The sequence below is a fragment of the Sturnus vulgaris genome, chromosome 8, assembly GCF_052056855.1.
Source record: "Sturnus vulgaris isolate bStuVul1 chromosome 8, bStuVul1.hap1, whole genome shotgun sequence".
In the NCBI taxonomy this organism is placed as follows: Eukaryota; Metazoa; Chordata; class Aves; order Passeriformes; family Sturnidae; genus Sturnus; species Sturnus vulgaris.
In genome coordinates, this window is record NC_142250.1 from 5,062,854 (window position 1) to 5,085,986 (window position 23,133).

The 23,133-nt window shown below is 41.4% G+C and overlaps 1 protein-coding gene across 9 annotated transcripts in view; it reads right to left on the reverse strand.

The window, feature by feature from the left end:
• PCDH15 (protocadherin related 15) overlaps positions 1–23,133 on the reverse strand; it is a 643,743-nt gene that overhangs the window by 465,488 nt on the left and 155,122 nt on the right. For 7 of the 9 annotated variants that reach the window (XM_088168755.1, XM_088168758.1, XM_088168745.1 and 4 more), the window contains one exon: positions 9,781–9,858. The exons of the other annotated variants lie outside the window; for them this stretch is intronic. The gene's annotated coding sequence lies outside the window, so the exon portion shown is untranslated. The remainder of the gene's footprint in view (positions 1–9,780; positions 9,859–23,133) is intronic. 9 annotated transcript variants of the gene reach the window in all.

A 23,133-nucleotide genomic window follows, 5' to 3' on the forward strand; every position in this document is an offset into this window, starting at 1 on the left:
ATTACAGGTCATGGACAAACGTTCTCTCTCTGCATGACCACAAACTTCGCACATCTGAGGTGATGAAGCAATCAGAGATAGAAATTGAGTGGGATGAAGACACAGAAACTCAGGGATAAAGAAAGAGTATTATTAGATTTAAAACATGACAGATCGTAAGTCCTGAAATATACTTCTATTTTAAATTAATAAATAAATGCTACAAGTTGATAACATGACACATGGACACACCAACTGTAACACCAAATGACACCAAATAAAGACAGTCAGGCCACCAAAATCACAAGCCCCAGGAAATCTTGTCATTTTTATACATTTCTAGCACGAACCATTTTAAGTAATTTTCCAGCTTTATCAGCAAAGACTGCTCATATGCTGTTTTCATTTCTTTGAATCCTCAGAGACTTTGGTAATCACTGTATTTCCTCCAAACCAGAGCGCTTTAATAGACAACGTACCCTAAAAGAGCTAAAATTTTGTGAGTTAAGTGGTGTCTATACCACAAATTTGTTAAATGCCAGGAGATGATAAAGGAAAATGTGCACAGATTTTATAAAATAAATATTCCAGAAATAAAGTACATTAAAAAAAAGGAGAATAAACCCCCCGAAGAAAAAACAGCCTCCAAAAAAAACCAGGAAAATGAGAAGGAGTAGCAAATGGAATTAGAATCATGGAATCATTTAGGTTGAAAAAGAACTCCCATGGAGTTCAATCTAGTCCCCACTTTGTCACCAGTCTAGAGCACTCAGTGTCCTGTACACACCTTCCTTGGACACCTCCTGGGACGGGGACTCCACTTGTCTAAATAACAGATTACCCTGATAATTTTATATTACTAAGTTGGTCTCTTATTTTTCAATGTCTACACTGAAACAAAACATCCTTAGTGACAGGAGCTCCATTTTCTACTTGACCCTAAAGTTTCTGCCTTAAGAAGACAATGAGTTCTCTCTTTAAAAACAGACTCACACACAGTCCTTGATTTGTTAACCAAGACAGTTTGGGAAAACTCATAGAAAATGAACACATTCCATTCCTTGACCATTTCTTCTCTACCAGATCCCAGACCAGAAGGTTCCCTAAGGAAAACTATGTAGCAGGATGAAGGAATTCCCTGCCTTTAGTGCCCTTATTCTGCCCCAAAATGTCACACATGAGCTATAGGTGTATCTGTCTCATGTATCTCCATTTCATCTCTTGGAAAACTGCAGGAAATAGTTGACAGACATATTTCTGCTTCTTTCTGGAAGTCATCTGTGTTTTTTTCAGGTGTTCTCATACACTTTCATTTCATCCCTTAAGAGTGTATTAAACCCCTGCCTGTTTAAGAGCAATTGGCAAGGAACTCTCTACCCGCACACTGATAGAAGTTACTTGCACTTGAACATCCCTGCCACCGTGGTCCAGTAGAAAACAACTTTAGGTTAAAGGTTTTAAGTTGCATTGGTTGCATTTAGAGAAAAATAAAATTGCTAGTTATTAGGTATTAGGTATTTTTTCCCTTTATGTCCAGTTTTAGGTATTTAAGTATTGGAGTTGAATGTTTTGACCACGGGCAACTCAATGACTCAAGGCAAGTGCTAGTAACCTAATTTCCAGCACTGCTTTTTTTTTTAATATGGATTTTGTCTGTTTTCATTATTTCCATTATTTCATACTTCTTCAGTCTCTGTGCTCATTCACCAACACCACATGTTTGCTATTCTTCTCCCTGCTATCACATTTTAATATAATATACATGATCTAATATATGTGACATACTGTATGGATGTACACCATTACTTCTCTCTGAATTAATTTTTTCCTGATCTTGGGAAGTGTAAATCCAATTGCTGCCAGGTTTAACAGAATGAGAGTCAAGATTTACTGGGTTTTGAACCACAGCCTGGTCTTAAACATGATCGTGGACTACTGCTGAATAGGGTTTTTTGTCATAATCTTTCATATCTCTATCTCTTCTGAGGAGCTACTTGCCTGAAACAAAAGATAATGTGTAATTTGATTAAAGATGGATATTTTTCCTCCACAGCACATGTAGATAATCTACTTTAAAGTAGTTTGAGCTTTCATGCTTCATCCTGGTGAATGCCCCCACATAAGGACAGCTGCGGTTACCATGAGCAATGAAAATAAATATTTAAATAGAAAACATTCCAGTTTGAAGAGAAGTAGCAGCTTCAAAAGATATGCATGCAGAAAGGTCTTTTTTCTGCAATGCTCTCTTCACCCTTTTGTTAGGAAGAAGATTGAGAGTGATCCCTTTAGGCCGGGCTTTGCCTCAGCTTTGCGTCTGCAGTGCAAGGGAAGGAAAGAAATGCAAACAGAAAACATGACAGCTGTAAAATCATCTGAAGTGCTGCCAGTCATGCAACCATTGAATCAATAAGGCTGAAAAAGACCTCCAAGATCATCCAGTGCAGCCTTCCACCAAATCCCACCACGGCGACTAAACCACACCAGAAAGAGCCCCATCCTCTCATTTTTTTGAACAGTTCCAGGATGGTGACTCCAGGACTGCCCTGGACAGCCCATTCCAATGCTCAACATGTGAAGCATTAGGTCATTGGTTAAACTCAGGTGAAGTTGAACCTGAAATATGAATAAAATTTGTCACACGGGAAAAAAACCCCACCAAAATTAGCAAGTTAATGAAAAATAAAGTATGACTAACGACTTCTCAAGGAACATATTACCACTGACTGGAATGGCAATCAGGCCTCTTCAACACTAATTTTTAATAGATAACATTAATTTATAAATAAGCAGTTTTAGCATTACATCCAATATCCCTCTTGTTCAGCACACAGCAATCAGAGCCCTTGAGAAATCACGCTCCTAAAAACATTGCTTTGGTCGGCACAATCAGTTGGCTGCCTGAGAAACTGAAGGAAAAGCTTGCTCACCAAATATTTTCAGTGGCCTGATCACTGGGATCATTTGGGAGCTGTAGAGATTCAGTAGCTGCTGAGGATTTACACTGCTATTTATAAGTTTTCCTTGTCTGGGTGTGGAAATCTGCCTAGGACCAGCAGAGTCACCCAGACATACAGCAGATCTCCTGGGAGCTGAAGAAATTAACCCAAATCAAACCTGACAAGTTCATGTCATGGCTTCCAGAATCACAGTTTGGGAGAGACCTTCAATATCATCAGCTGCTCCCCAGCACCACCAGCATCACCCCTAAACCACATCTCAAGGGCCACATCCAGAAAATTTTTGAACACTTCCAGAGATGGTGACTTCACCACCTTCCTGGGAAAGTCACTCCAATGCCTGACCACTCCCTTCCACCGAGTTTTTTCCCCCTAATATCTGATTTGACCTCCCCTGGTGTCACAATGCTACAGAACTGTGGGGGATGAGGTGCCTGTCTCCAGTCCTGACATCACAGACGTGGAAATCAGTAAACCTCAAGCTGAGGAAATGCAGACAATTTCACACCAGGAATAGAATAAGTTGTTTTTCTTTTCGCCCTTTATAAGAACTGGGACTAAATTAAGTTTTAAGTTAGTCTTCTCTAAGATATCGTGGTAGGGAGTCTGAGGGTATATATGGTCAGTCAACGTTCATACTCTCTATGCAAAATATATAAGGCAAATATATTTAATAACAAGAATGTTATATATACATATATATTTAATGAATAAATTTAGACAAATTTAAAGATTTTTGAATTTCATAACAGAAAAAATATGCATCCAATTTTGAGACAACCCTCAAAGGACTGATTCATAGTTTGAAAAAATTTGTGTGTAACCTTGAAGGAATCAGGAACATTCATTAGGGAGAAGACATTTTTTAAATAGGTTTGATAACACAAACCCATTGGGTTAAAAAAAGGAGATGAAAAAGTGTATCTGCTGCTCCATGGCACCAGTCTGTAGCTCTGTGGGCAGAATTGTCTATGCAGCAATGCCCCCAAACCCAAGCAAACTGCATAACCTGTTCCTCCAACTGGGGATATAGACACACACACAACCCCTCCCTCCCCACCACCACCCCGTTTTAGAGAGAGAAGGAGCTGTAACTTCAAAAAGGAGATCCACAAGCTCATTTCAAGCATAAATTATTACACTGTGGCATATGAAATACTTGCCAGTATTTACCTCTGACTCACCTGCTATTCTCTGGCAAGGTGGAACACTAGATTAGAATCATAGAATCCTGGAATGGTTTGGAAGGCACCTTAAAAGTCTCCTATTCCACCCTCCTGCCATGAGCAGGGATGTCACTCTCTAGAACAGGTTGCTCAGAGCCCCATCCAACCTGTCCTTGAAAGAAAATTCAAGTAAATTTCAGAAATAATTAAGATGTAAAGGTGACAATAACTCTCAAGAGGTGGATGCCTCCCTGCATTAAAGGAACACGAAAAAACATTTCAGGATTTTACTACTGATTCTATATATGGAACTATTTTTGGCTTTTAAAAATACACTATTTGTTTCCAGTTGTGAAAAACAAACTCCACATTACCACAGAAGCCCTGCAGTAGAGTCAAAAATCCCTGAGACTGGAAAAGCCCTCCCAGGCCATGGAGTCCAAGCTGTGCCCGATGCCCACCTTGTCCCCAGCCCAGAGCACTGAGTGCCACCTCCAGCCCTTCCTTGGACACCTCCAGGGATGGGCACTCCAAACCTCCCTGGGCAGCCCCTGACAAGGCCTGAGCACCCTTTCCATGCAGAAATTCCTCCTGCTCTCCAACCTGAGCCTCCCCTGGCACAGCTTGAGGCCGTTTCCCCTTGTCCTGTCCCTGTTCCCTGGCAGCAGAGCCCGACCCCCCCTGGCTGTCCCCTCCTGTCAGGGAGTTGTGCAGAGCCAGAAGGTTCCCCCTGAGCCTTCTTTTCTCCAGGCTGAGCCCCTTTCCCAGCTCCCTCAGCCTCTCCTGGGGCTCCAGGCCCTTCCCCAGCTCCGTTCCCTTCCCTGGACACGCTCCAGCCCCTCCAGGGCTCTCTGGCCAGGAGGGCCCAGAACTGGTCACAGCCCTCGAGGTCCCTCAGCAGGGCCAGCCCAGGGGACGGGCCCTGCCCTGGGTCTGTGGCCACCCCACGGCTGGCACAGCCCAGGGGCCACTGGCCTTCTAGGTCCACAACCTAGGTCAACTGTCCCACACAAATTTTCTCCAAGAACAGGTAGACAGTGTGAAAGCTTTGAGTTGTTCTTAACAATCCAGTCCTTCTGTCCCAAAACATCACTGGGGGAAACAGAACCCATTCCCTTCCCCTACACCTCTGACAATGTGCTTTGGAAGTCTAAACAGATCCAAAACCATTCCATGCCCACAGATATAAAGGGACTTGGCTGGTGCTGTTGCAGAAAGGATGTTCTGGGCAGCCGAAGGAAAACCTAACACTCCTCCTTGTTTACAACAGGTAGCAAAGGGCCCCTGCTGGCCCACACTCTCCTAAACGAACATAAAGGGTGACAGCATCACTGGATAGTCACCTGACCTAACCTACATATTTCTGCCAGCAAATCTGTCAGTACAGGATGGGAAAACATCCTCTCTTTGCAATCCTCAATGCACAAATGCGCCCCCAGTGAGTGCAGAACAGTTCTGCTGCTTCAGACTGTGCTTCAATGATCTTCTGTGATGACACAAACACTAGAGAACCTGGATTTCAGTTTGTTCCAGAATGCTGTGCAATAACACAAAGAAAACGTATTCTGTTTCATAGCAAAATGAATGCAGGAATATGAGTAATTAATGCAATTTTATCAGAATTGGAAACAGTTCAGAATTAAAGAGTTGTTAAAGGTACATCTGAGAGGGGGTTTTGGATAGAAAAATTGAACAGACATCACTGCTGGTGTATATCCTAGACTTCCCAGCCGCAAGCAACTAGGAAAGAACAATTGCACAAGGATAGCATTCCAGCAGGAGGCCTATTTCATCTGACCAAAGCAGCTCAGCCAAAACACTTCCTCTCAGGTATGTGCCCTTCTGACCAATGCACCAATTTGGGCCCGTGCCTGGCTCCCTCCACAAGGACAAGACTTTATGATAAACAACCCCCTCTGACACCAGTCAGTCTGTGAAGGCACAGAAATGCTGCTCTACTCATCAAATAACAAATAAATGAACAGTTCCCAGTTTCTATTAACAGTTGTCTCCATGACAAGGCAGTTGGGAATAGTCCACGAGCCTTGCTCTCTCTCACCACCTCTCTGCTGGATTCCTCCTCACCTCATGTTTGTGATGATCCTCTTAATACTGCAACCAACCACTGCCCTCGATCCCACTAGCAACCAGCCCTCAGAGGAAAGTTGTGTTGTTCGAGCTACTCAAACCTTCCAGCTGACAGGAATTATCCTCTCCTAGTTGAAGAAACTCGTGGGGTGAGCTCAGCAGTCCTGAAACCTCAACCCTTCATACTGAGCTGAATAAATTTGAATGGTTAGCACTGAGTTAACAAAAAAATCTCCCAATGCAAATGAAACCAAATAGCCCAATCCCTGCCTATATCCCACACTTCCTTGTGGGATTCCAGGTCAGGGACTGAGAAGCACAGGTTCAGCATACAGACAAAAGTATCCATGACAGAGAGTCCACATGATCCAGCTACTCCTGGATCACCTCCTCGTTTTCATTTCACCCTGGGAAACTTAGAGCTCCGATCACAATGTCAACATGTGTCAAAAATTAATTTCCACATCCCACAAACTGTCTCTCAATGCATCACGCTTCAAAAGAAATTCCAGGAGAATTTAATATTCAAAATATTACCATCAATTTATTAATGCAAAAGCTGAAATAAATTCTCAATATCATGATTTTAGTTTTGTTATGAAAATTAATTGAATATATGGACTAGGTTTGTGTATTTATTTACCTGCATGTTAAATACATCAGCTCAGTGGCAGCCTCCTTTGAACTGGGGAATTGTGATGCAGTGATTTCAACAGAGACTTAAGGGCACAGACTGCAGTTTGTCTGGGCCTCTCCAGATGGTCTGGAATGCAAATATAAGGGAAAAACCTGACAGAAAACAAACATCCCACTATGTTCCTTAAATGTAGTTGCCCCTTAAGGTATTATTATAACACAGAATCTACTAATCATAGAATTACAGAATCCCAGAATGGACTTGATTTTTTTACCTTTTTTTTCCTTGTTTATCAAGAAAGACTGATCATTTGAGATTTTATTCCATCAAAACCTGGCATTTTTAAATTTTAATAACATTTTGGGCATCACTGAGGAACTCAGTTTACTGAGAAGGCATAGATAGATCCCTTCAATGTCTGCCTGGCATTGGGGTGTCAGCACAGAACTTTGCAGCACCTCCAGTGCATTCTGGACACAGGCAAGCAGAGCATCCATGTCCATGTCCTGCTGTGAGAAGATAAAGCCTCACAGGACACCCAAGAGATAGGAATGTTAATAATTCTCATGCTGAATTTATTCAGGGCCTTGACTGAAAATATAATTTCATAGCAAACAGATAACCATAAAGAAATCAGACACCTCAATGACATCATCTTCATGACCACCGTCACCACACCCACACAAGGGTTAAATGATTTTTGAGATCATTCCAGCCCTAAATGAGCTCAAGCTTGGCACATACAAGATTAAAAAAGGCCACTCTAAATTATGTTCAACAATGACACATTGCAGTTTCAGAAACTCAGGAACATAAATCAATATTAAGTTTCTCGGCTCTCTTGACAAGAAAAACCATCATATAATTACAGAACCAAATGAGAGGCATGCCCACGTTGTAAGTATTTGTAAGCAAGTTGATATCAGTCATACTTTAGAAACAAATATCTCATTTACAAGCCAATTTGAGCAATATAAGCTGCCAAATTGAGCCTGAAGCCTGAAACCCAAAGTCTGCAGGAAGAAGCCAGTCCTCTAATTTCCTGCATGACTAGAGACACAAAAGTAAGACAAAGTGTCATTCTATTAAGGCTCAGAAAACATGCTTTTAAAACTCAGGTGGTGTTTAATTCCTTGCCTTCCAGAGTTTTAGAAACAAACTCTTGCTTAAAACAGCTCAGTGCTGAGGCTTAATGGGCTGAAGGCAATTTATGTTAATGGAGTCCACTCTGGAGTGGAGTGGATTTGCTTCTCTGGGTGCCTTTACCTTGGAAATCTTTCTTCACCTTATTAATAGAAACTCATTAGGGATGAGAAATCATCGATCCGTTTTAGCTGTCATCTTGTTTAAACTTCAGACTACTTGTGTGCTCGAGGGACTTTTGCTGTTTGTCCTAAATTAAATAAATGTTAGAAACTCAAAGAGATCAAACTGTTCCTCCCCTAATTAGGGATTTCATGACTTGCTAAACTCCTTAACAAAATTGTGTCCGTGTTTTGTGGCTGACAGGGCATTATTTGTGAGGAGAATCAGCGTGCATTTGAGTGGCTAAACTGAGAAACAACCAAGCTGAAACCTCCTGATTTCAATAGCAACTGATTATCTTAAACTGATCTTTGAAAGTGGTTACTACATGGAATTTCTATGCTCCTTGCTTGTGGAAGGGGACAACTGAGTATCACATCATCATCTTATTTATTTAGATATTTCCCTGAATAAAAAATATGAGAAAGCAAGACTGCTCTGCTCATTATTTCCTAACATCTTCCCTTGGAAACAGCCCAATATCAAAATATTTTATCATCATGCTCCCAGCATCTAAAAATTTGTGCTTGTCTGGCTGTTTGTGGTTCTGTGCTACCATTCTCCTCAGATTTCTGCTGCCTCTAGACACAGCTGCCAGCACAGAACTGTCCTTTTTTGTCTCTAATAACACCACAACGCCAAGGTGCTGAGCCCCTGGACCTGTGACACAATGACTTTTCTTTTTTCAAGGTATTACAATTATATAGATTGCTTGAACATTTTTTTCAGCTTCATTTTAAAGGTCAAAGTGTTTCATGTGCCCTCCCTTCCTGTACAAGAGACCCTTTCATTGCTTCTCATGCTTTGGCAACTAATTTAAACAATTCTTCATTTTTTTTCTCCCACTAAATACGGTATAATATGGAATACAAATTCACAGTAGGCTGTATTTACCCTTTTAATCCACAGCAAAGAGAAATACAAAAAAAAATACACAAACCAAAAAGAAACACCTTCAGGTTCTTAGCTGCGACAGCAGCAGATCAATGTTTGCTATGCCATCTTGACTTGAGTATCTCTTCTATGATCATTTCTCCAATTTATATTCATTACAGAACACCTGCCAGATCTGTTACCCAAATTATTTGGTATCCCTGTTGTATCCCCCGACATGTGAAACCACTTCTTGTGCAATCAAAGCTCAAGTCTGCTTTGAGAATCACCACATAAAGAAAGATTGATTTTCATCTTGGAAATGTCAGACTTCTGCCTATAATGCTCAGCTACATTTTTCAGGAGCAGTAAAGTTCAAAAAAGAGCCCCAGTCTTGACACATCTCTGACACATCATGATGGATGTGACAGTTCTGCTGCTTTACTGCCAGAAACGTCCTGCTACAGAATGAGGCAATCAATGAACAGTAATAAATCTATCCCAGACCCCAGAACTATTTTTTGTACATGCAGAATAGCAGAAATGACACATTAGTTATACCTCTGGAGGTAATAAACCATCACACTTTCTTCACTATTACACAATTCCAGTTAAACAGTTTCATCTTTGCCTGTTTTATCTGTTAAACACTTCACCATCAAAACTCCCAATATGCATTTTTGGATTATTAATATAGTGATTAAAAAAAAAAAAAAAGAGAGAGAGGGAGAGAATTGAAGATACACTTTCCAGTTAAAAGAAGAAGTTTTCTTACCATTTTTTTTGATCCCTCTATCAGTCAGGAGAACAACTGCTGCTCCAAAGGAATCTGCTGAATTACGTTCCCTTCATCCTGGAACACATTGCTCCTGATTAATACTGACTCCAAAATTTTACCTTGAGTGCACAGCACAAATACATTTCATTTCCTTTTTTTTGAGAAGCCCCGTGTTTGAGATAAATTTCAGCAAGTTTGGAAAAGTTAATTTGACATGCATAAATCAAGGCTTTGCAGAGAAAGGATTGGCTTGATTTATAACTAATGCCTTTGAGTATATTCTCCCACCTATCCTTCAAGTAACAGCCTTGATTTCAGCAAGAGGGAATATACTTCAAAATAACTATTTTCTGAGGTCATTTGACCACAACCACCAACAAAACAAGCTCAGCTGTGCCAAACACGGTGATTTAAAATACATGAGTTCATTTAAAATTTTCATTGCACAGGCTTAATAAATTTGAAAACTGTTGCAGGACTAGATTGATGGTTCCTTGTGCTTGTGTATGATTTCCAAAATACATCCATGTATCACTGTCATAATTCTATTTCTCCCATTATTTTATACATTTATAAGCACACAGACAATATTTAATTCTGTAGTTACTGAGTTTGGATGAGGCAAAGCACACAGAACAAGCAGGTATGTAACTAAAGCTCACTAAAACTGAGACTAAGGAGGAATTCCAGGGCCAAAGAACTTTATTCATTTGGCTTTTCCTACGCTGCAGTTTTAAAGGCAGGAACATCCTGACACTCTCCCTCTCTTGCCTCCTGAAGGGCACTGGCTGCATTTATAACCAGGCTGAGGAAGGAACAAGAAGCAGAGTTTCTTTTGCTTTTGTACAAACCTTAAATAAGTTCGTAAATCTGTAAGTCAGACTCTGCCCCAGAGCAGTGGGGACCTGGCTGTGAGGAAATACTCAGGGTAGGGAATGAGTTTTGATGACACCAAAATCATTCCTGACACCACTTGATGGTGGCCCTTTGCTAGAAGGCTGCTCTGAGAAATCCCCGTGAAACGTTACAGGCAGAAAATAAGAACAAAAAGCAGATTTCAGCATGTCTGTGCTTGGCCACAAAGCACAAATACAATCTCACCCACCTAAAAAAATTATCATTTATTTTTGTGTGTGGCCTTGTTATCTCTGAAACCCCCTGGTCAGAAAAGGCTTCATTCTCCTGGTTGTGGGAAGGGCAGGGAACAAATTAATTCTCCCAATCCACACAAGGAAAGTACAGCAGGATCATGAGCTGCTTCCCATGGATGATAAAACGCTCCCGTGACAATTCCTCTCATCTGTGCATCTCATTGCTATTTCTAGCAAGCACAGTTTGGTTTTTTCCAAGTGAAAGCAACAATGCACTTTCTGAGGAAATCAAAATTAGCAGTAGTGCAGCACTGCTTTGTAGTTGTTTCTGACCGTTAATAAATTAATTTAATATTAGGTGCTGAGGGAAGAGATAGAAAATAACTCAAATGGCTATTTCCCCTTCAAGCTGGATGATATTTTTTTAGAGTATTTTCTCTGAGATCAGGGAAATGCTCTGAAAATACTTTGTAGGTAACAGTTAATTTATCAACAAAGCAATAATTCTAAAAAAATTAAGATTTTGATTTTTTTTCCCTAGGAGCTAATGTAACATTTGGAACATGCTTTAATTTGTTAATGATAGGAAAATATTTTGCATTAATATAATGAAGTTTCTTATTATACTAAAGCTATTTTTAAATTTCCCATAAGTGGCATAACAGTTTACCTAATCATCTCTAATTTTAATGTAATCCTTTTAATTCCTGATACAAACCTAATTTTTAAACAAATGTTAAATAAATAGCAAGTCCAGAATCAGCACAGCTCTTGCAGCATTGTGCCATTCCCAACCATATGAAAATACTCTGTAATACAAAATTATTAATTTTCAGTTGCCATTCCAGCTCCAAAACCTATAAAGGCTCACCAGATTAACTTTCAGATTTGAATACATTGTCTTGATTAGCCAAGATTCTTTAGCGTCTTTCATGTAAAAGTAGCTCAACTCAGATTTTCCAATTTGTTCATTGATGTCTTTAGTAGAGGAAAGAGGAAGGATTTTCTGGACAAGGAAAGGAGCAGGGCGGTTTCAGGTGAGGCAAGGGCTCTCAGAGGTCAGAGAAATGCATATTCCATTCAAATTCAATCTTCCAGCCCCCTCATGATCTGCTGACCTTCTCTGTGTGCATAAATGAGCGGTAGGAATTTAATTCCAAGCCAAAGGACCAGAACCCAAGTAGATTCTTCAAAATCTTATTTCCTGCACTAATAAAGACAGAAGAACAGCATTTCCTAAGTCCCAGCTGAGGGATTTGTCTTTGATGTCTCCCTTTAAACATCAGAGTGCTGGGGACCACCCTGTGTTAGTGCCAGCAGCAGGAAGGAAAGGTTGATGACCACATCCAGTGAAAGCCTTGGGTTGGTACAGCAGAGAGCAGCTCTTCCCTCTATCATCCAAAATTCCAGATGCCATTAGCATAACAAAAGAACCAGGCAGAGGGAATGGTCAAACCTCCCCAATTCACTGGCTTTTAAATGCTGCATTCTCAGTCTGCCTGGCAGATTTTATTTTCTATGTACTCTGATTTAAAGTTTAAAATCCCCTCAAATGAATCTGAAATGAATGAAAGGATGATTTGGTTGTTTATTTTGGCAAGTTAGAGAATTTCTGTCTGGAATCCCAGAATTCTGGGTTGCCAGGAACCCATGAGGATCCATTCCCACTCCTGACTGCGCAATACTGCCCTTTTTAGGGTGATTTTTTCTTTAAATCACTGCAAGGGCAACAGCACAAGCATAAGTTTAATCAGCATCCTCCCTCAGCTCCTCTCACTGAATTTTGCTGATTGTGATTCTAAATGTTGCTGAGATTCGACTCCTAAAAATGTATCATAACAACTCCAGCAGCACTGACATTCTAACCTTCAACTCTAATTAATTTTAACAGACATGGCTTAGTTTTGAAAAACTAAAAAAAAAGATCTGCCCTGCTCTTTTCTAAAAATTAAAAAGTTAAGAGTCAGCCTACTGGATATACATAATGAGATTCACAACAAAAATAAACTTATTAAAATAACTTCTCCTTATTGTGTTTTAAGAAAGGAGGTTTGATCATGGGCACAAAAAAACCACAAAAAACCAACCAAAACAAAACCAAAACTCACCAAAGCACTGTTGCATTAAGTCTACATTAAAAAAAGAAGTTTCAAACTAAATGCAAACAAGATCTAGATAAGTTTCATATAAGTTTCACATTTGTAGTGACTTTTAACTGTATAATAAAATAAACATTTTTTGCTAAGCCTTTCTGACCTCACACTGGAGGGGACCTCAGGATCACCTTTCCTTTGTAAAGTCATTGTAGAGTCACCTCAGTCATGTTTAAAACAAAACTAATCACCCAATTAATTCAAGACATAAATATTGAAACTTTTTGTCCAATGAGATTAAAAATATAGTCTATTCTAGGTCAGCCATGTCTTTATAGCTACAAATAATAACATTAAGGTCTTGTAGGAAATAAAATAGATTTGGAATTAAAACTCATGCTTTATCCAGAGTCGCTCTGTCACTCTGTGGCTTACAGGGTTTAACACAGAGGTTCTTTTCATTTTTTTGTAGTATCTACTTATGTGACTGTGAGAGACTTTAAATCAGTGAAAGACTAAAATCCCACAGACTCCTTTCATTGATCTCAGACTTGTGAAGAACCTGTTGTTCAGAATGGCTCAGGAGAGGTGGAATTGTGAGAGGGGATAAGGCAGTGTGGCATTTTATAATAAAAATGTTTTCACTCCCCATGAGATTAGGCAAAAAAAACCCAAACCAACCATTTTTACACCCTTTAAACACAGTTTACATGGCTCTCCCTTGCTCAAGAAAGAGAATCTATTCCTTGGATAGGAGAAACAAATCTGGGGAGTGCAAGGGCAGTGAGTGAAGAGCTCTCTCCATTAATATCCACCTACTCAGACATGGAATAACCAGCTGCTGAGCCAGTAAATAAAATTCATCCCTTCAGCAGCTATAAAACACAGAACACTAAATAATTCAGTTCCTAAACACTAATTACAGGATGCTGACAGCAGGAACTGCCAACCCTGAGGATACAGAGTTGACCCCAGGATGTGCTGATATTCCCTCTGACCCTCCTGCAAACTGGAAAATGAGCCCCTGCCTTAAATAGGGGTGCTATGATGCACGGCCATGCTGAAGGGCGTTTTATAAAGAATTCCCCGTGTCCTCAGCCTGAAATGCTTGGGAGCCAAGATAATTTCCCAGAGCATACTGAAAACACCTGAGGAAACTGTTCCAATCCTTGCTCAGGCAAGGATTAATGCTGTTGCTCCTAGCAGGTAAAAATCACCTGGAATTCCTGCCCTTCATGAGGCAGGGTAGTATCAGACAAAATCACCAGCTCTGCATCATACACAGCCCACTGCAGAGCCACAAACTGGCACAGTAAATATTCCCAGAATTCCAGAATAGCTGGGGCTGAAGGGGCCTCTGGGGATCATCCAGTTTAGTCACCTGCCCAGGCAGTGGCATCTGGAGTAGGTGACACAGGAAGATGCCCAGCTGGGTTTGGGATGTCTCCAGAGAGGGGCACTCTCCCTGGGCATCTGTTCCAGGGCTCTGCCACCCTCCATGGAAAGTTCTTCCTTATGTTGGGGTGGAACTTGTGTCATATGGCCACTGCTCCTCATTCTGTCACTGGCACTACTGAACAGAGCCTGGCACTCTCCTCTGCCATCCCCTGGAGATGTCTGTGCGGCTTGATGGGATCCCCACTCAGCCTTCCCTTGTCCAGACTGACCAGGCCCAGCTCCTGCAGTCTCTCCTCATTAGGGAGATGCTCCAGACCCCAAATCATCTCTGTGGCCTCTGCTGGACCCTCTCCAGTAGTTCCTTGTCCTTCTTAAAATGCAGAGCCGAGAGCTGGACACAACACTCCAGATGTGCCTCAACTGGGCAGGGCAGAGGGGCAGGATCTCTCCCTGACCTGCTGGCCATACTCTTCCTGATGTCCCCAGGATCCCACTGGCCCTCCAGGCCACAAGGACACTCTGTCTGCTCATGGTCACCTTGTCTCTCACCAGCACCCCCAGGTCCTTCCCCGCAGAGCTGCTCCAAGTCCCCCCAGCCTGTGCTGGCACCAAGGGTTGTTTCTGCTCAGGCTCAGGACGTGCATTTCCCTGGTTGAACCTCATCTGGTTTCTCTCCACCCATCTCTCCAGCCTCTCAGGGCCCTACTGAAGGGCTCAGCTCAGCCCCCAGGTAGATCCACCAGTGCCCCCAGTTCTGTGCCAGCAGCAGCTCCCATCACCAGCACTGCCCACTCTGGGGCCTAATCCTATACCAAGCAAGATTCCCTGGCCTGTTTCCTCTGATCTTTCCATCACTTTTGCACCTCACTACAGTACTAACAGAGCCAGAGTGCAGTGAGTATTACGTTAGTAGGACATTGTAAACAGAGTCGACAGTACTCTCAGAGATCCACATGACAAAAGATCCTTTATTGTTCCCAGACTCTTCTAATACAGAGGGTTTGAATCTCCCAGATATACGCATGTAATTGGTTGGGGTCTTAACACACCCCTTTCCCTGGCCAATGATACATCTGTACTTAGAGTTCAATGAATTGGCTAGAATTCTTCATATGTATTCAAATCCATCCTGTGTGACAAGTGAGGTGTCAGGGATTGATTTTCTGCTATCTTTCCCTAGTGTTATGTGTCCATGTGATAAGGGAATTTGACCAGGACAAGGCCTAGTCACAGAGAGTGATGCCCATCTGGAAAGGCCAAGAAGCACCTTAGGATGGGGTGAAAAGAGGGATCTGTACCCAAAATATTCTGGAAGGCCAACCCCAGGTGTACTGGTGGTGTGTTCTGGAAAGGAAGGTCCCAAAACTCCCATATTTCCAGTAACTCCCTTTAAATGCTTGTTCCAGGAATGCCATTAAACTGGTCACCACCATCTTCATTCTTTGCTCCTCTGAACAGCTTCCATTTATCTCCCCATGTTCAGACACGGCACAATCAAAACATAAATGATGATGTACAGAATGGCCATAAAAAAATAAGTACAGCTGTCATTCTGGTGGACAAAAAAATGTAGAACAGATAAGAAATAAGTCCAGCTGCAAGTCTGCATTATCATACCACCTTAAAAATGCTAAAGATCAAGTATTTGGTTGGATTTTTAAAAACACATCCTACTGCAAGCCCAGACATCTCATCAAGCCTTTCCAAAAGCATCTGATTTCCTTCAGGGCTTTTCAAGTCCAGCCCATAGAAAGGATAAATATTCCTTTAAGTGGCAATGATTTCTGAAAGATGAATTTCTAAGTGATTTATGCTTCAGGCAGTGTGTATAAAACCTGACAGGAAGCTCTAAACTGATGTGTATTCCTGCATTGCTCTTGCACTGATTTAAAATAAAAAAATCACCCTTAAAAGAGCAGTATTTGTTTGAGTTCTGAAAACAGTCCCAGTCTTAAAGGATGGCAAGAACTGAGGAATATTACTGATGTGGTGATAAAGATTTTTTTAGGAAGCCAACAAAATTCCTGGGAAATGTATCCTGACATAAAAAAATTTATCAGACTATATGCCCTCCATGGCCATCAGTACCTCTGGAATCAGTATGTTCCATGGTTAACAATCAAAACATGGGAATAACTGCAACAATTATTTTGAGAATAAATGAAGGAAGTCAGTTTAGCCATCACTGCTAAGAGAGACAATTATGATGTTCAAAGACAAATCAATGTATTTATAGATTACTACAAGGCAAAATACTAAAAAAAATGGGAATTGAGGAAATAATTTAGTCCTCTGATATCTCTTTCACAAATCCTGAAAATTTTCTACAACACGTTTTTTTCCAGCATTACTGGCACCTGCAGCCAAAGACAAGTAGGCAAATTAAGCACCTTGCAAAGCCTCAGCCACAGCAGCTTCTCTTCTCCCAGCTAATTAAAGGGTTTTCCTCTGAGCCTGAAGCTGTCTAATCATGGCAGAAGCATTCCCCCATCATTAGGGATGACTTGAATCAATCCTGCAGCAGGATGCAGCCTCAATTTCGTATTTGATTTTTAATTATAAGCTCTAGATACCAATTTCCCTAAGTTTTCAACATAAACATTAAAGAAAACCAAACACCATGACTGAGATTTGCAGTCTTTTGTTATTCATAAGTGGACTAAAACGGAGCAATTTTGCTTTCACAAAAACCAGGCATAATCCAAATGATTACAGAGCTAAAAATCCCTACATGTCCAATATTGCTGATCGAAAGCAATGGAACAGTCAGGCCTGAGATAAAATCTCTGTATCATTTTGGCAACTTTATTGTTATTGTTTTTTAACTCTTGGTAGAAATAGGGCTAAAAATCTTTAAAGAGATCTTTCATTTCCTTTCTATGCCTTACAAGAAACAGAACACGTATATTGTGGTTCAATATGCTAAATTAGACAATGTTTTAAAACACAGTGTTGGCTGACAGTAGCACAAAGAATAAGATAGTTTCTTAATCAGTTTTTCTGGACATTGATTTCTGGAATTATTGGCTACTCCAGGGGGAAGAAAACCAAAAAAAACAAACAAACAAAAAATCGAAATGGTTGCAGGGCAGATTCCACTTTAAAAAAAATCTAGTTTCTTCTTTGTTGTTTTGAATAAGGGCTAAGAGAGGCTGCTGTGTTCTCTGTGCCTTTAATAGTCAGAGGCAAGGCTGGAGGAGATGAAACACGCATTTTCTCTGGAATTCCACAATTCAGCCGTGAAGAATTTCATCTTTTCCTCTTACCTTGGGAGTCCAGCTGAAGAAATGCAAAATGCCCTGTGCACAGAGGTATTTTAGTGCAGCTGCACTGTCTCAGCAAACAACAGAGGGCCTGGAGAAAAGCACTGCTAAAAATAATTCCCCAGCTGAGGTCAGGAGGAGAGGACTCATCACAAACCATTCCTGTTGCCCTCAGCAGGGCACTTGTGCACCTCTGGCAGCAGCTGGTGCCAGCACATCACCAAGCCCAGAGACTTTACGAAAATAATGAGTTACTGAATGATATTAAAATAACAACTGGAAGAAAACTGAATTGGGCACTTGGGCAGAAATTGTAGAGGTAGGAGTAGGCTGGACTTTGTCATCTGCAGCACAGTTCAATAGAGAAACAGAAAATGTATAACAGAGCTCCTTCCAGCCAAGGAGACAGCAACAATAAAAGTAAGTTCTCAAAACAAGTGTGGGCACCTTCAGTTTTGGTGGAATAAACTGTTTATCAGCTGAGTAAAACCTGGGAAGCCAAAACAAACTTTAACATCAGAAAATTCTCAGGATAATTCAGTTTAAGCCGTTCACATACACATGAATTGAAACATGATTCTGAAACTATATCAGAAAGTATGGAAAACACATCAGCTTTCCTGTTTCTATTTCTAGTCCACCTAAGTCCAGAGCAGCTGTAGGTCTGAAATCCTTCCCAATTTGTTCCAAATATGTTCTCTCAACATATAAAAGTTAAAATACACATCCCTCCTCCAGAAGGGATTTGGTACTCTTTCACAGGAGGGGAAAGGCTGGTGTTAAGAACAGCTGCCTTTATTATTCAGAAAAAGGCAACTTACAAGCTGAAGAGCAAGAAAATGAAAAACAAAACCCAGAGAAACCACACCTGAAAAAACAACAGCTGAGAACACTTTAAGACATTTGCTTGAGGGAAACATATCTGTTAAAAAAATCTTAGCTTGGAACAGCAATTAACACACTATGAAAATTATTTAAGTGAAAGTGTATTTAAGCAAGTCATTAATGTATTGATTTTAGTGATAATTAGCAACAGATGTGAAAGGTTTCTCCAGAACAAGTTAAAAACAATAAGCCATATAAGATACTGAACTTCTGTCACAGACATTGTTTTGGACTAGGTTGCAAACGAGATGAAAATCCAAGGTTTAATCGACATTAAAATCGAAGTCACACGGTTAAAAATAAAGGTATTGAAGCAAATTAATAATCTATACCAGATTAGAATGAGAAATAAGGCCATTTAGGAGTTCTGCAAAACAGGGCCCAGATCCTATGGAAGTTCCATATTCAGATAGAGTATTTTAGGATTCATTAAAAGTCACCCAGCCCAGCCCTGTAACTATACTTTAGTTCCAGCCCAGGGCTGAGACTGCACAAAACAGCACAACCTCTAAAGCCTGGCTCAAAAAAACCTGTTTGAGCAACTATGGTCCAGCATTAAAGTCCGACACCTAGGCTTTTTTAGATGAGATGTTAGGAAGGAATTCTTCCCTCTGAGGGAGGGTGGGAAGGCCCTGGCACAGGCTGCCCAGAGCAGCTGTGTCTGCCTCTGGATCCCTGGAAGTGTCCAAAGCCAGGTTGGATATGGCTTGGAGCACTCTGGGATAGTCGAAGGTGTCCCTGCTCATGGCAAGGGATGGGATGAGATGAGCTTTCAGTCTCTTCCAACCCAAACCCTTCCATGATTCCATGAGAATTTACACTAAGACAGAAGCACCCCAGTTCAAAGCACACCTCAGGAGAGCCTGGCAGTAATTCCAGCCCAGGAATGGGCTCCATGTGGAGCATGGATGCTCCCCAAAAGGTTGGAGCCAGATTCATGGAGCAGCAGGAGCATCTCTTCAGGCACAGCCAACAAAAAGCTGCTGTACTGAGCTTGCAGCACTTGCTGCCTGAACTGCTCCCAGTGATAAATAAGTCCCCACAGAGTGAGCAACATCATCTGCAGAAGCAGCCTAAAAGGTCAGATGTGAGCATTCCTGTAGGATGTCAGGTGCAAACGTTCCTGTAGGATGTCAGATGCAAACATTCCTGTAGGATGTCAGATTTGAACACTCCCATAGTGTGTTTGAACGGTCATTGTGCCAGGGGAAAGTGGAAAACTTCATGATATCAGGAGATGATGAAAGTGTGTCATCTTGCTACATCTCAAATACTTGATGAAACCTGGAGAGATGATTATTGTCTAGTGAAAATCTGAACCTGAAGGGCTTTGTCCTGATCCTGAGTTTCACAAGGAGATGACTCAGTAGCTTGGAAATGTCTCCTTAGGGCTATGGAGCACTTTTTTCCCAGCTGGCATTGGACAAACACAGCAGTAACTCCAGAACAAAACCCTGAACCTTCTCAGACACGACAGCAGAGGCTCAGTCTCACAGATCGTGCAGCAGCTTCAAACATCAAATCATAAAGTGCATCGCAGACCAGTTTTTCACATTGTGGATTCCTTAAATCCATTATTTGTCAGTGGAAAAGCCCAGAATCAGTCCAGGGGAGAACAAGAAAAAATACTTCTGAATGACCACAACCAGCCTAACACCTGAAATTAACCAAAAGTCACCAAATTTACCACTGATTAAAAAAAACAAAAAAACCACACAATTCTGAACCTAAAATGATCCATCTATATGATCAAACTATATAGCTGATAAAGTAGAAGATAAGCAGAACAGCTGGTCCTGGATCTTGCACAACAATTAAATATGGTGCTTTACTTTTAATAATACAAAATATTTAATCAAAACTCTGATGTCATAAATACTTACTGGTAACTCCACATATAGAGCAGGACATGCCAAGTGTGTGATTTTACAGTTTCATGCTTCACTTCCCTAAGCCGCTCACATTTCAAAATGCTTTTTTAATCCTCAGTTTTGCTGCTGCTTTTTGCCATGTCCATTTGCCTGGTTTCAGGTAGAGCCAGAGGCCTGCTGAGATCCTGGGGAGCAATGTGAGGTCTTATCTCCAACACCACCTCTTGTCTGGGCTGTGTACTTGAAATTAATCTTTTTGGAGTGCAGAGGAGGTGAAGAGAAGGAATTAGTGAGGGGAGAAACACCTCAAGAGTTTAACAAAACAAGGCAGGATGTGCTTAACTTCTTAAATCTGACAACACGAAGGCACAGAGATGAGACTGTTGGTCTCTTCACACACCAGCTGTGCAAGGGCAAATGCAAACTAAGCTCAGAAAAATGAAGGCTGTGGGCACAGGATAAATATGTGTAAAAGAGCCACGGGCAGCTCGAGGCAGGATGTTGAGAGCAGCCTCGCTGCAGGGGGCACAGGAGCAAAATGTGCTGCTACGTCCCAGAGCATCCTGATTAATGTACAGCAGGATTATCCAGCACAGATTGCTGGAAAGGCAGGTGTCTGGTGGCCTCTCCAGCCTAAATGCCTTGTGTTAGAGGAGAATCTACAGTGAAAAACCATTAAAGGTTTGGCACAGTACATCTGGGCTGGCCAGATACCAACATACACAAACTGCAGAACGGTAAATTACCCGAATGGCCTTAGGATGAAGGAGGGCAGGGTTAGATGTGATATTGGGAAGGAATTCTTCCCTCTGAGGGAGGGTGGGCAGGCCCTGGCACAGGGTGCCCAGAGCAGCTGTGGCTGTCCCTGGATCCCTGGCAGTGGTCAGGGCCAGGTAGGACAGGGCTTGGAGCAGCCTGGAATAGTGGAAGGTGCCCCTGCCCATAGCACCATGTGGAATGAGACGGGCTTTAAGGTCCCTTCCAACCGAAACACATCTGGGATTCTGTGATATTAAAGACTTCTAATCAGTCAGAGAAGAGGTTACTTTGGATTCCCAGTCAATCCCTTGGATTTGATGATTACATGGACTCTCAGCAAGGCAATCTGGATTTTTCCTCTTCTTGCAGTCATGCTGGGTTATTCCCAGCAGCCAAGTTACACATCCACTGTCAAACTCTCAAACTTGGATATTCCTAGAAGAGAGAGGTATCAAATGACACAAAAGGGAGGCTTTTTTCTTTGAACTCCTTCACTAAGGAATGCAGCTGAAGGAATTTCTGAGCTGTACTTACACAGGTGAGGAAATACAAAGCATTTCATGATGGAGAAAACAGGGAGGTGGGCTGAAGAGCTTTCTGTGTGACACAGCTTGAGTCTGACAACAAGGCACAAACACACAGAAGAGTTAGTGCTGCTAATCCACAGAAAACACACACAACCTGGCAGGGAAGGATAGAGAAAGACAACAAAAAAAGAGCTTTTTTGCTAAATGGAATATTCAACTATTTAGTGGCTCCAAGAAAACCTCTGTATCAAAAATAAGGGATCACAAAGAGCTCACTTTGTACAAAGTGTAAGTTTAAAACCACACCAGTGAAAGAAAATTACTCCACAGTATTGAATTGCCATGGAGGGATTCACAAGTCACACTGCCCAGCCAAACTAAACCAAACACAGAACCTGCCCCAATTCATTGAGAATGGCAAAGGTTGAATTAAGATGAATCCTGGAGACACTGGTTATGGTCAGAGAGGAAATCAGAAAACCCCAACCAAATGCCGCAGTGCAAAAATAAGGATGGAAAAATAAAGATGTTTGATCTAATATTTTTCTAAAATGAACAAAAACCACCCACACTTTTAGGATAAGCACTTTTATAAAGGATTTGTCCCGGTATTGCTGCAATTTCAGGACTTTCCTTTTGCAGAATATCTGTCCCCCTCCCACCCCCTCATTTTCAGTCCTTTCTTCTTTCTATATAGCCGATTATTTTTATTAGATTAGATTAGACAAGATATAAATTCCTTTCCCAATGACTTGCTGCTTGGGCTTTTCTGAAGTTCATGCAGCCCTTCAGGAACTGCTAGGGGTGCTTTACTAATGACTCATTTAGTCTGCAAAATCCAGCCATGTCTAAACGAAGCTTTGGTGGAGATGAAGCTTAGTCAGGATTAGTCAAAACACAGAGCCAGAAAACCTTCTATACCTAATTTACATCAAGGCAGCAATGCCAATGTGTTTGTTTGGCTTTTAATTGACATGATGCTGAGCAATCCTTCCTTTTCCTTCTGTTTAGGGCAGGGAACCAGGATTATGGAAATTGCCCTGCTTTATTGTGTGATTTATTCAAAGTGAAGAGCTCTATGAGGGTACATCTCAAAGGAAAAAGGAAATAAGTATTGACTCAGCTCCTGACTTATAGTTGTTCCACCAGATTTTTGGAGACAAACAGGGGGAGGCAGCATTTTTTCCCAACCCTCTAAGGAAGTTGTGGAAGCAGTTAACTGACATAGCACCTCTTTACCCTCAGCAGCAGAAAATGCCATCAGTGCAGAGCAAAAAATTCAGGGTACAGACCTTGACATCTGTGAATATTCTGCAGAGCAAAGCAGAGAAAAAAGCTCACTCAAGGCAGCTGCAGCCCCAAAATTCAGGTGCCACTCCAAAGAAACAGGAGTATGGTGTCCCTGGGGAATGTTGTACCAAAGAAAATGGAACAGAGTCAAATAAAAGCATACAGTTTCTGTG